The sequence below is a fragment of the Salvelinus alpinus genome, chromosome 18 (genome assembly GCF_045679555.1).
Source record: "Salvelinus alpinus chromosome 18, SLU_Salpinus.1, whole genome shotgun sequence".
Classification (NCBI taxonomy): Eukaryota; Metazoa; Chordata; class Actinopteri; order Salmoniformes; family Salmonidae; genus Salvelinus; species Salvelinus alpinus.
Window position 1 is genome coordinate 3,532,064 of NC_092103.1, and position 14,286 is coordinate 3,546,349.

Here is a 14,286-nt window from a genome sequence, read left to right on the forward strand (position 1 = left end):
TGCTGGCTTGCTTCTTAAGCTAAGTAGGGCTGGTCCCTAGATGGGAGACCAGATGCTGCTGGAAGTGGTAATGGAGGGCCAGTAGGAGGCACTCTTTCCTCTGGTCTAAAAAAACATCCCAATGCCACAGGGCAGTGATTGGGGACGTTGCCTTGTGTAGGGTGCCGTCTTTCGGAAGGGACGTTAAACGGGTGTCCTGACTCCCTGTGGTCCCTAAAGATCCCATGGCACTTATCCTAAGAGTAGGGATGTTAACCCTGGAGTCCTGGCTAAATTCCCAATCAGGCCCTCATACCATCACGGTAACCTAATCATACCCAGCTTACAATTGGCTAATTCATCTCCCCTGTAACTATTCCCCATGTCGTTGCTGTAAATGAGAATGTGTTCTCAGTCAACTTACCTGGTAAAATAAGGGTAAAATAAAAAATGATGCAGTGAGGGCCTTCCCTGCCATGCTGGTCTTCACATTTCTCCTTCCATACTAACCCCTCGTTAACATAGCTCAAGCTACAATCCTCTTACTAAAAACCAAAGACACTAGTAATTTATGTGGTTAAACGTTAACTATGTTAGCGAGCTGCTACCTGACGCTAACACAGGCTGCCTAATCAATAGCCTGCTTTAATAACAGAAGACCAAATAACTAGCCAACTACTTGCATTTCAATATTGAAATCATAGTTAGGTTCTCTACTGAACAACTTTCGCGCTTACCTGAACAACCACAAAGTAAAAATTGGCTTTATGGTCAAAATAAATAAATCAAGAAAACTACATTTAGCTTTTTGGTCTTGATTTAACGTTAGGGTTAGGCATAATGTTACCAGTGTTGTTAGGGTTGTGTTTAAAATCAGATTTAAAAAATATACATTTTTGAAATAGGCTGGGTTTAGCCATAATAATGATTAATTTGTGGCTGTTTTAACTAATGACGACCATGCTCATTGGCTAGAATTTTGACCTGTAATAAAATGAGTTAAAGATTGCAGTTGCAAGAGCAAGATTCGTTTTTTTGTTGTCTAGAGAAATCCATGTGGGGATGTATTTATGAGAGCGCAGTAACTTCTAAGTCTTGACATGTATTAAGTATCTCTGCAAAACAAAAATCTCTGTTCTCTCTGCTCTCGAATTTAATAGTTTGCGTGCGGCAATTTTGTTCTGCTCACTCAGTCACACCTGCAACTTGTTTGATGTGCGCGCTACCGCTGCCTGTGCGCTCGCAGGAAACCATCCTCTGCTCGCTCGACCACATTTTGCTCTCGACCACTGGCTCTCCAGTGTTTGCTTGTTCAAAGACTTTTCATCTTGTTAGACAGCGCCATCTCGCGCGCAATAGACTGATTTGACAGCATAAGGAAGCAATTTAAGTGTGTGTGCGTGGGCTGTACGCCCAAAGGCATGTACCAGCTCAGCCGAGGTTGGGTTAATGCTTAGTCTTAACCCCTCTAACCCTCTAGCAGATTTGGTCTAGAGACAGAGAAACTGTTTAAAAGATTAATGCCTGGAAATCACTGGCCTTTTGTTTGCCTAAATTGAACCGCAGTTGGTTTAGCTAAGGTATAATATTATAACACTTAAAGGTTAACTTCTGAGTTTGGGATGCTGGAGGTAAATTGGGTTAGAGGGCAGTTTGAATTGTTTTATCAGATGGTAACAGTGGAAATTTCCCTATTTTGTCCTCTTTGCGCTCGCCACAAAACCCAGTCTTAGTGGCTCAGATTGCCACTTTTGAGGTTTAGATGATTATCAGGTTTGCTGTCCTCTTTTGGGCTGGCGGTGCTGTGTAAATGCTTCTCAATTTTCAGATTATGTTTGGGTTCCCCACCCCTTCTCACCTTCAGGTAGGCTACATCTAAGACAATAATTGTAAAGGACAGAAAGGTACTATTTTAACAACACTCAACATAAGGTGCCCATCCACAGATGTGAAATCACAGAGACTGAAGTATTGGAAAAGGATGAAGGGCTTCCACCACAGAAATATCATCCTTCAATCTGTCCTGATAATGCTGTCTATACATGCAAACCATAGTTGAATAAACAGAGATGTCCCAGTGGTTTAGCATATTTGAATGGAATTATTTGAACAGAGAAACATATCAACTCTGCTCTTCTTTCCTCTGCTCCTGTCTCTTTTTTTGGCCTTCTCTTCTTCTCCTCCTCATTCACCTCAAGACAGACCGCTGAGTGACTGCTTCATTTCTCTTGTCACCCCCCTCTCCCCCCTCCGTCCCCCTCAACAGTGCAATAGGGGTAAATTGCAGGGTAGGGAGAGCCCAGGTCCTAGATCTGGGCAGGCGGGGGCTTCCTACCCTGTCATTTGCCCACGACAGGCTCATTCTGACTGGGGTGAGATACAGTGGTGCTGGCCTGTCTGCCAGCCACAATGGAGGAGGGTGAAGATGGCTGGTGCCTATTACAGCTGTCTGATTTGAGTTGGTCCTGGAAGGAAGGATGAGGTTATCTTGGACACAGGAAACGCCATGGCCCTCTTCTGATAATTCCCCCCCCCACGTTCTGATGGAGCGGAAGATAAGATATACTTTATATGTTCACGCGAGATACAAATGTCTTCTGCTTATTTATCCAACCCCCCGATATGCATACATTCAGTGGCCAGTTTATTAGATACACCAATCTATACAGAAAAAATATATAAATACAAAACACAAATTTGTTTACATCCCTGTTACTGAACATTTCTCCCTTGCCAAGATAATCCATCCACCTGGCATATCAATAAGCTGATTAAACAGCATGATCATTACCTTGTGCTGAGGACAATAAAAGGCCACTCTAAAATGTGCAGTGTGAAATTGGCATGGTGACTGCAGGAATGTCCACCAGAGCTGTTGCCAGAGAATTGGGTGTTAATTTCTCTACCATAAACTGCTTTCAACGTCGTTTTAGAGAATTTGGCAGTACGTCCAACCGGCCTCACAACTGGAGGCCACGTGTAACCACGCCAGCCCAGGACCTCCACATCAGTCTTCTTCACCTGCGGGATCGCCTGAGACCAGCCACCTGAACAGCATTTTATCAATGGCAATTTGAATGCACAGAGATACTGTGATGAGATCCCGAGGCCCATTGTCGTGCCATTTGTCCGCCGCCATCACCTCATGTTTCAGCATGATAATGCACCGCCCCATGTCCCAAGGATCTGTACACAATTCCTGGAAGCTGAAAATGTCCCAGTTCTTCCATGGCCTGCATACTCACCAGGCATTTCACTCATTGAGCATGTTTGGGATGCTCTGGATCGACGTGTATGACAACGTTTTCCAGTTTCCGCCAATGTCGCACAGCCATTGAGTGGGACAACATTCCAAAGGCCACAATCAACAGCCTAACTCTATGTGAAGGAGATGTGTGGCGCTGCATGAGACAAAAGATGGTCATGCGTGTCTGATCCACACCCCTACTTTTTTTTTTAAAGGTATCCGTATTCCCAGTCATGTGAAATCCATAGATTAGGGCCTAATCAATTTATTTAAATTGACTGATTTCCTTATATGGACTGTAAAATCTTTGAAATGATTGCATTTTGCGTTTTTATATTTTTGTTCAGTGTAGGTGATGGGAGTGAAACCCAGTGTGGTCGTCTGCTGTAATAGCCCATCCGTGACAAGGACCGACGAGTTGTGTGTTCCGAGACGCCGTTCTGCACACCACTGTTGTACTGCGCCATTATTTGCCTGTTTGTGGCCCACTAGAATGCACGACTCTTGCCATTCTCATTCGACCTCTCATCAAATGAGCCGTTTCCACCCACAGGACTGCTTCTGACTGGATGTTTTTGTTTGCCCTTGCCTGTCGCACCATTCTTGGTAAACCCTAGACACTGTCATGCGTGAAAAGCCCAGGAGGCCGGCTATTTCTGAGATACTGGAACCGACGTAACTGGCACCGACAAGCATACGCTTAGGTCACTCGTTTTGCCCGTTCTAATGTTCAATCGAACAGTAACTTAATGCCTCGATGCCTGTTTGCCTACTTTATATAGCAAGCCACGGCCATGTGACTCACTGTCTATAGGAGTGAACCATTTTCTAGAACGGTGTACCTAATAAACTGGCCCCTGAGTGTACACATAAACAAACATTAGGTTGGAGAAGCTGAAGCAGAGTGCAGCCGCAGTACAATGAGCAGTTTTTAGGGGTTTAAGTGCCTTGCTCAAGGGAACATGTAGGTGGCACCTGAGATATTGATGCCAACAACCCTTCGGTTGCTGGCTCACTCCCCTCCCATCAGCACTGGGATTCGAACCGGCAACCCTTTACTATTTTGAAAGGCAATGTGTCTCTACACCTTTTTCTTCCTCACCTTGTTCTGTGTGTATGTTTGTGTGCTACCCCAGGTATCTATGAGACCCCAGGAGGCACCATCCGGTACCACGCTCACGAGGTCAGGAGGATCAAGCAGGGCCTGGCTGTCAAGTTCTCTGAGATGCTTTACAACAGTACATTTGGAGAATACCGCAAGTAAAACCCCAAACATTAAAACAATGCTCACAGAACATTCAGCAATGGTGGATTCACTTCATATGGAGGGGTGGGCAGTGTTATTTTCTCTCCTAGAACACACAAAATCATTGGTCAAAAACAGTCTCTATCCAGCCTTATATAACTTTCCCTTGCTTTCAAATCACCTTACATTGATAATAAATAGGTAAAACTATGCAAAATACATAACAATGTGTAGTACCCACCTGACATGGGTGATGAATGGCAGACGGCAGCGATTTTGTGCCAGAACACCTCACAGTGGTCATCACGGTGATTGACAGGTGAGGAGTGACTGTCACTAGAAGTTGTGTGTTGTGTATCTCTGTGACTGAATGACTGGGGCCTAGCTGCCTGTACACCTGGCTCAGGTGTCCTAATCCCCCAGCCCGCCTGTCCCCCGGCTGGCCTGCCTTCATCCCTATAATAGCATCACAGCCATTAGAGACTGATTACTGAGCCACTGCAATGAAACCCTCATGGGAGGAGGGAGCTGGCCAGGCAGAGAGACCAGGAAGTCAGGGAGAGCCACAGAGGTACAGACGCTAGCTATCTCCCTCCAAAAGGGGGGCATAAATTAAACTCATTATGGTCTTAACTTGAAATACCACTGTCTCGGCTTGGTCCTTGTCTGGTCCACTGCATGTGCCAAAGGCACAGAGAATTCCCTAAACAAAACAGCGAGAGGGCAGGGATGACAGCTGTGGCTGGATCCATCCACTCAGCCCTGTCCTGACTGTATGATACTCACCTCAGTGCAGACTCGGTGGGAAGAGAAAGGGTGAGCAGGTTTTTCTTGGGATGGAGATAGCTAGTGAGGTGGAAGGGCATGGAAAAGCAAGCGAGCCACCCCGTGGAGATGGCCTTATTTCCCTCTAACCTCCCACCCATCACCACCCTCATCCAGCTGTCCCTCAGCCAGACAGAGCAGATCACCTGGGTAGGTCAAGACTGGGGAGGGGTGTGAGCCTCACCTTGAGCGATGGGAGGAGTGCTAACATGAGATAGGGATAGGAGAAAGGAGGATGGGGTTGAGGGGGGGGTGGGGGGGGGGGGGATCACATATGTGCACCCTTAAGTCAGGCTACTAATGGGGGCTTAAGGAAGCCCATAACATCCCTGTGAGCTGGAGTGGGTAGGAGAGGAGTGGGGGCTACTTTCCTCTGTTCATGAAATGAAGTGTCCCTTTATCTAGCATCTTATTCTTGTTGTCCCCAGGTTTCTGGTACAGTCCGGAGTGTGAGTTTGTCCGGCACTGCATAGACAAGTCCCAGGAGAGTGTGGAGGGCAAGGTGCAGCTGTCTGTCTTCAAGGGCCAGGTCTACATCGTGAGTCGCCCAAATCCCTCTACAACAGGGAACTGGTCAGGTCAGGACCTATAGCATTGTGTGCATGCCCATTATCTCTGGCTATGGGTAGAGTATAATCAGTATCTCCATTGTTTGCTCTGGTCACTTGCCCTTATCCTCCACTGACCCCACACCAACAATAAATGGACACTGGCTACAACGACATCAGAGTGCGGAGCAGGGGTGTCAAGCTCAATTTCTGGAGGGTCCTCTCATCCCCAACCCCCCCAATGGCCTCTTAGCTGTGGAAAAGTGAGTCATTTCAGGCCCCTGACCCCCGTGCCCTCTATGCCCCCTGGGCTGGCTCAGTGCTGACCAAAGCAAAGCCCCCATATGCCTCCTTCCGTCTCCCTGCCACCGCTAATGGCATTTCCAGCCAATAGAGATTAGAGCTCTGCTTTTAGGGCCAAAGCACAGGTTTCATTCTAGTTAAGCAGGGGGAGGTGTGCAACTGAGAGCTTGACCGCTCTCTCTCATACACACTTGCACACGCACACAAACTCGCTCTCTGTCTCTCTCTCTCTCACACACACACACACACACTCCTGTTGGACGTGCGGCTCAGGGGGACTTGACGTCAGGGTGACTGAGTGTTGAGTTGCACTAGAGGAGTCCTTAGGGGCACTATTCTGAGGTAACAGATGGGCTGAGTGTCCTGTGAAGGATCCCATTGTGGCCCAAAGTCCACCTGAAGAACTGCCCCGCTCTCACTCACATGCATCATTTCACCCTCCAACCCCAGGCTTAGACTGTAAGACCATGGCGGCCGGCTACCTGCGTCTTCTCAACAATGTCATTAATACAGTGGTACGGCACCATACACACACTGCATTGATCTAGGACAAATGTCACAAAGTTGCCTGCTAGGTGTTTGGCAGTCAATTAGACCACAGGGTTTTTCTGTGTATTCACCTTCTGGAAACCATCTTCCACAGCCATTCAACGTCTCATAGACGGCACTCATAAGATGGTAGTTAGTTAGATAGGGAGCTTTGTTTTGAGAGTTGATGATGGCATCTTCTTTTTTTTCTCTCCCTGTCGCCTTTATTCTGTCGTTCTTTGATTTCCTCCAGTGCGGTGTGTCTCTGAAGGATGAGTGCAGGTCTTAGATTAGCAGCTTGGGCCCAGTGGAGGAGGAGCAGAGGGTGGGAGGGGGTCAGCGCTGCAGGTAGAAATGACTGTAATTACATAGAGCACATACACACTCTCTCTCACACCTTTACAAATACACACAGAGAAGGAGAAAGGACCAAGCCACAAGAGGCCTATATAATAGAAGATGTTCACAGGCACCATGGTTACATCACAGGAGTTGCTTACAAAAGAGTGGTTACAGACAGAAAAACATCAGGTTAAATCCATTTCCTCTACATTTAATCTACTTAGGAGTTGATAGACAACTGGGATTTTGTCTACAAATGACTTGTGTGCCTGTTTGTCTGTGTATTTGTGATTGTTTTTTCCTCTGAAATCAAACATTAAGAGCAAATGCATTGAGACAAATCGATTTGACATTTTACATCGAGTGGAACATCAATGATACAATTATTCCTGTGGTTAATAATGTAATTCATCATCCTACGTCTCCTGTGGGCTAGACGGGTGTTGAATCACTTGTTCAGCTTAGAATGAGCAGTTGTATGAGCTATTTCCCAACCACATAAGCTTACACACCAACTTATCTTGCACCCCTAATCTTTTCCCCGGTATGGACGTGCAGGGAGACTACTAGCCGTGTGACGCCTCTGGATCCATCAAGATTAACGCTGTCAGGCCTGTGTCCCAAAAATTTGAATATTTTCAAGAAGGCTTCTTGAGTGTTAACCACATGTTTTGTTGTCAATTAACTCATTCTCTGTCACTCTCACTGCAGGCTAAGGGAGCACCACCGTTTGCAGGGTGAAGCTCGCTCCAAGCACTAGGCTGTCAGACTTGGACCATCTTCTCTCTCTCTCCACTGTGTCTCCAGCAGCTTTAGACTTCCCAACGTTTACTCTCTCACCCATCTTGCCTTTCCAGAGTAGTTATCTAGTTGAATATTTCATATTAGGAGGTGTTACAGTAGGTTCTAATAAAACATCTTTGGAGTGTCTATTGCTGCCACACTAATGTTGTGCTTTAGAGAGTAAATGAAAATGTTTACATTGGTTCAGTATATTTGATTTGCTGTTTTGGCACAGAACAGTCATATCAGGCCTCATATGAGAAAATGGACACACTTAAGCGCACTTCAGTAATTCACGGCTACATGTTTAAGACTTTGTTTGTAGATGTTCTGTGATGGGGTTGAGGGTATCAGGGAAGTATATGAAGCTGTTGTCTAGTGGGTTGGTTGGTTGCACTGGTGTGTTTGGGCCTTGTTGCTAGGCTAGCTGCCATCTACTGTAGTGGAAGTGATGAGGCTATTTCAGAGCTGTGATGGCACAGCTGGAGTGGAAGGAGAGGTCAATTGGCTGTAGATGTAGACCCTGCTCAGCATGTGTGCTCTGTTCATCCAAGCTGCGTATGGACAGACAGCCTGGAAGGGAAAAACATATTATGCTCATACACTGAGTGTGCAAAACATTTCCATGACATAAACCTGACCAGGTGAAAGCTATGATCCCTTATTAATGTCACTTGTTAAATCCACTTCAATCACTGTAGATGAAGGGGAGGAGACAGGTTAAATAAGGATTTTTAAGCCTTGAGACAAGGTATGGTAGTAGTGTCAGGCGCACCGGTTTGAGTGGGTCAAGAACTGCAACGCTGCTGGGTTTTTCACGCTCAACAGTTTCCTGTGTGTATCAAGAATAGTCCTCTACCCAAAGGACATCCAGCTAAGTTGACACAACTGAGAAGCATTGAAGTCAACATGGCCCAGCATCCCTGTGGAATTCTTTCGACACTTTGTAGAGTCAATACCCCAACGAATTATTGCAGTTAAATTATGACTTCTCTCTGAGTCTCTCCAGTGACATAGATGTGCGTGTCTCACTGCAGAATCAATGTTAAACGATTGAATTTAAACAAACTGCTTTTAAGGCCAGCCTGAGGTAGACCCAGGATGGAGCCCTCCTGCTGGGCCTAATGGCCGGTGGTGGATCCACGGGTTCTTTCAGTCCCACCAGAACCCCTCAGCCCCGCTCAATTACACTGCAGGCGTCTCAGTCTGCCTGGTCAATTACCAGCTAGCCCTGGCATTTAGAGACATGTGCATACGTTCAGCAGGTCGCCTGTAATCACTGGCCTTTGGGGTGGGGGGAGGGAGAAGGGGGGGAATTGCTTGTGCAGAAAATGAAGTATTCAGATTAGCCAGTGAAGCTGAAGGAGAAAGGATGGTATGGTAGTACGACTGTCACTCTCAATCTGTGGTCTGTTTGTGGGAGCTCAGTTTAGCCCTGTGTAAGGGGAAGATGGTTCTGACCTTTCACCTTTTGTCTTACCCAAGTCATTAGCCATATAAATGATGCAGATTGACATCATGTGAACATACTCAGCTAGATGTGTGTGAGAGAGTGAGAGTGGTGGAGAGCTGTGGTCAATGTGGCAGCAGTCAATGGTCGCAGTTCAGAGCAAAGAACATAAGCCTGTCCAAGGATTGGATGACATCATGAGAACAACCTGGGAAGTGTGTACCGTATGGGTGTGTGTTGCACTGTGTTGTCTCATGTTCCAGTGCCAGCCAGCCCCCTGCTCCGCCCGCGGCTCCACAGTTACCTACAGCTCGGCCAGGTATGAAACCAGTGACACCTGACCAAGGGAATTAATCATCCTTGACCCTAAGTCAATTACCCCTCATTACCCACTCTGTGTTGGCTTCTCCAGGGAGCAGCGCCACAATGGGACGACATGAAAGTCAACAGCGTCACTGAATGGAGTCCTGTCTGTCTTTTCAGGAGCCGACCTTCACTCCCTGTCACTCACGTCACACAAAAGCCACCATTGTTCCCAGGTTACTTTGGCCTCTTGAGACAGAGCCTCTACTGTTTTGTGACAGAGAGGGTACACTGGTGCAGATGATTTGTCTCTGATGTAGCGAAGATCGTGAACTACATGGACTCTAGTCCAATTTGTAACTAAAATGTATAAAACGTATTTAAAATTATATACAGTACCAGTCAAAAGTTTGGACACCTACTCATTCAAGGGCTTTTCTATATTTTTCCTATTTTCTACATTGTAGAATAATAGTGAAGACATCAAAACTGTGAAATAACACATATGGAATCATGTATTAACCAAAAAAGTGTTAAACAAATCAAAATATATTTTATATTTGAGATTCTTCAATGTAGCCACTGATGACAGCTTTGCACACTCTTTGCATTCTCTCAACCAGCTTCACCTGGAATGCTTTTCCAACAGACTTGAAGGAGTTCCCACATATGCTGAGCACTTGTTGGCTGCTTTTCCTTCACTCTGCGGTCCAACTCATCCCAAACCATCTCAATTGGGTTGAGGTCAGGTGATTGTGGAGGCCAGGTCATCTGATGCAGCACTCCATCACTCTCCTTCTTGGCCAAATAGCCCTTACACAGCCTGGAGGTGTGTTGGGTCATTGTCTTTTTGAAAAACAAATGATAGTCCCATTAAGCGCAAACCAGATGGGATGGTGTATCGCTGCAGAATACTATGGTAGCCATGCTGGTTAAGTGTGCCTTAAATTCTAAATAAAACACTGACAATGTCACCAGCAAACACCCCCCCCCCCATAACACCTCCTCCATGCTTCACGGTGGGAACCACACATGCAGAGATCATCCTTTCTCCTACTTTGCGTCTCACAAAGACACGGCGGTTGGATCCAAAACTCTCAAATTTGGACTCATCAGACCAAAGGACAGATTTCCATCGGTCCATCAACCATGAAGGCCTGATTCACAGAGTCTCCTCTGAACAGTTGATGGTGAGATGTCTGTTACTTGAACTCTGAAGCATTTATTTGGGCTGCAATTTCTGAGGCTGGTAACTAATGAACTTGTCCTCTGCAGCAGAGGTAACTCTGGGTCTTCCTTTCCTGTGGCGGTCCTCATGAGAGCCAGTTTCATCATAGCACTTGATGGTTTTTGCTACTGCACTTGAAGAAACGTTCAGTTCTTGAAATGTTCCGGATTGACTGACCTTCATGTCTTAAGGTAATGATGGGCTGTTGTTTCTCTTTGCTTATTTGAACTGTTCTTGCCATAATATGGACTTGGTATTTTACCAAATAGAGCTATCTTCTGTATACCACCCCTAACTTGTCACAACACAACTGATTGGCTAAAACGCATTAATAAGAAAAGAAATTCCACAGTGTAACTTTTAACAAGGCACACCTATTAATTGAAATGCATTCCAGGTGACTACCTCATGAAGCTGGTTGAGAGAATGCCAAGAGTGTGCAAAGCTGTCAAGGCAAACGGTGGCTACTTTGAAGAATCTCAAATATATTTTGATTTGTTTAACACTTTTTTGGTTACTACATGATTCCATGTGTTATTTCATATTTTTGATGTCTTCACTATTATTCTACAATGTAGAAAATAGTAAAAATAAAGAAAACCCCTTGAATGAGTAGGTGTCCAAGCTTTTGACTGGTACTGTATATTTTTATTTTTCTCTCAGAATTCATCTTTACCTGCGCTAAGAAATAACTGTACGAGAAACAGTATATCTTGAATCAAGTCATCCTCACGACTATAAACCGAAGTTAATGGCAAACACTAACAGTAAACACAGCTAGGAGTCTATTAAACACAGAAGATTAGTATTTTCAAACAGAATGTCTTGGGTCATTTAATCCTAGCCTATAGTCTGAAGGAGTCTGGGGTCCCAGGTTCACTGGCCTCTGCTCTAAACGTCAGACAGCACAAAAAAAGCTGGAACAATAACAGTCCACAGGAGGTCGATTACCTGCAATTAGAATGCAAGTCAGGTCTCGTCATTATGGTGAACCTGTAACCTAAGACCATAGACTCTATTATTTCTGTAGTACACTTCACCCTGGGACTGGGGGTGGTAGACCCTGCATCACCTGTGTCCACGGTTCCCAGCTATACAACTTGAATGGTGGTAGTAGCACAAGAGTAATGTTTTTTCCCCTTCCCTGTGTTCTCTCCATCTGCACTGAGGCACTCTTGTGACAGGCGAAAACATTAAGAGGCCATTATTTACACAAGCTTTGGTTCTTGGTGCCGAGTAAATTGGCACTGAGGAAAGAACTGGATTGGTGAAATCAAATTAACAATATGCATTTACCTTTTTGCCTTCACCTATACTGGGTTTACAGATCATAACACATGAAGGTGAGGGGAAATGCACCAAAATACACTGAACAAAAATATAAATGAAACATGTAAAGTGTTGGTCCCACATTTCGTGAGCTGAAGATCCCAGAAATGGTCCATAAAAAAAAGCTTATATCGAATCAAACTTTATTTGTCACATGCGCCGAATACAAGTGTAGCCCTTACCGTGAAATGCTTACTTACAAGCCCTTAACCAACAATGCAGTTCAAGAAGAGTTGAGAAAATATTTACCAAATAGACTAAAGTAAAAAATTATTAAAAGTAACACAATATTATAACAACAATGAGGCTATATGCATGGGGTTCAGGTTAGAGGTAATTTGACTATTTCTATGTACTGTTCCTACTGTGTAAAGTGGAACCACTGGGATTAGCGGATATAGGAACTAGGTGACTTAATCCCATTTTACTGGGATGAGATATGAGGACGGTACAAGGATGTGTCATGTGACACCAAAGTTGTCCTGCCAACTCCACCATCATGTTCGACTAATGAGTCACAGTATGTTTAATGTAAAGCTAAACCAGGCTGTGAAAGTGGATCAGATAACTCCAGGCTGTATCACAACCGGCCGTGATTGGGAGTCCCATAGGGCGGCGCACAATTGGCCCAGCATCGTCCGGGTTTGGCCGGTGTGGGCCGTCATCGTAAATAAGAATTTGTTCTTAACTGACTTGCCTAGTTAAATAAAGGTTAAATATGTAAAAAAAAGCAGTGTTTTTTTACAAATGTAAAACTCTGAGAAACACATAGCAGCCTCTCCTTTTTCAGTGCTTACTCTTCTTGACTATAGGCCTGCCTAGCTGTCTAATATGCATGGATCCTGTGTTCACGGTTGTTCAGACAGACTGTGGTTTCTGGTGTCAAAGGACATTGGTACAGTATGTTCCTCTTTCCAGGATCTATAAACAGATGGGGGGCCATTCTGTTCAAAGTCTTGCCTTTGTTTGGGCCCCGCCAGTGATGAAATATTGATGGAAAAATACAAATATTTTGCCTAGTACTTAATGTTGCGCATCTGATAGGGTTCATGAGTGTTTGGGATCCCCTGTCTCCTGTTACAGCCAGTGAGATGCCCCATCCTGTACCACTCCACCATTCACTAGTAGACTTATGGGGACAGGGCTAATCGATAGCCTTTTACAATGCCAGATAGTTACCAAACTGTCTATTGGTCTACTCTAGTAGGTCTCTGTGGCCATACTGAATCTTGTTCACTAAAATAACCCCCCTCCTAAAACAATATGTTGGGAAGTTTGGTAGATTCACAATGTGGTCCCTCATTAAAACTGCACAGAATTTCCATTTTGTATTCCATCATCTGCAAAAGAATATCTAACACACTTTTTAAATTTCCCATCATATTTACAATATAGTATTATATATATGCCTACCTTGTCACGGCCGTCAAAGGGAGGAGACCAAGGCGCAGCGTGGTATGCGTACATTCTTCTTTATTACTAGAATGAACACTGAACAAAACTAACAAAATAACAAACCGTGACGCTATACAAAATGAGTGCTGACAGGCAACTACACATAGACAAGAACCCACAAATACCCAAGGGAAATGGCTACCTAAATATGGTCCCCAATCAGAGACAACGATAAACAGCTGCCTCTGATTGGGAACCATATCAGGCCACCATAGACATATATATACCTAGACCTACAAAACCCCCTAGATATACAAAAACCCTAGACAAGACAAAACTAACATACCCACCCTAGTCACACCCTGACCTAACCAAAATAATAAAGAAAACATAGATAACTAAGGTCAGGGCGTGACATACCTGCTGTATACTCCACTCCATTCATACCTCTCTGTTCCTCTTTGTCACAACAGTGTTAGTGTAGGGATGGATGTGGATGATTGTTTGCCCTGTGTCCCATTCAGACCAATACAAATCAATAGATGACCAATCCATAGGGTCTAAACCTGCTCTGAGAGGGGCTTTCCTCCCCCAGTCAGTCCCATTGAGGGAGTGGGCAGCCTGGAAGTCTTCACAGAACTCACCAGGGAGGAGCAGCCAGGATCAGAGGGGTCTGGTCTCTATCAATCTATCCATCTCATAACCAGCTGCCCTGTGGGTTCAGACCAGCCCTAGAACCCACCACCACCCCCAACCCCCCACCACCAACTCCCCAGGGCA

General features: G+C 45.1%; 1 pseudogene; it reads left to right on the forward strand.

The window, feature by feature from the left end:
• LOC139543528 (argininosuccinate synthase-like) overlaps positions 1-7,778 on the forward strand; it is a 44,713-nt pseudogene extending 36,935 nt beyond the window's left edge.
• The last annotated feature ends 6,508 nt before the right edge of the window (positions 7,779-14,286 follow it).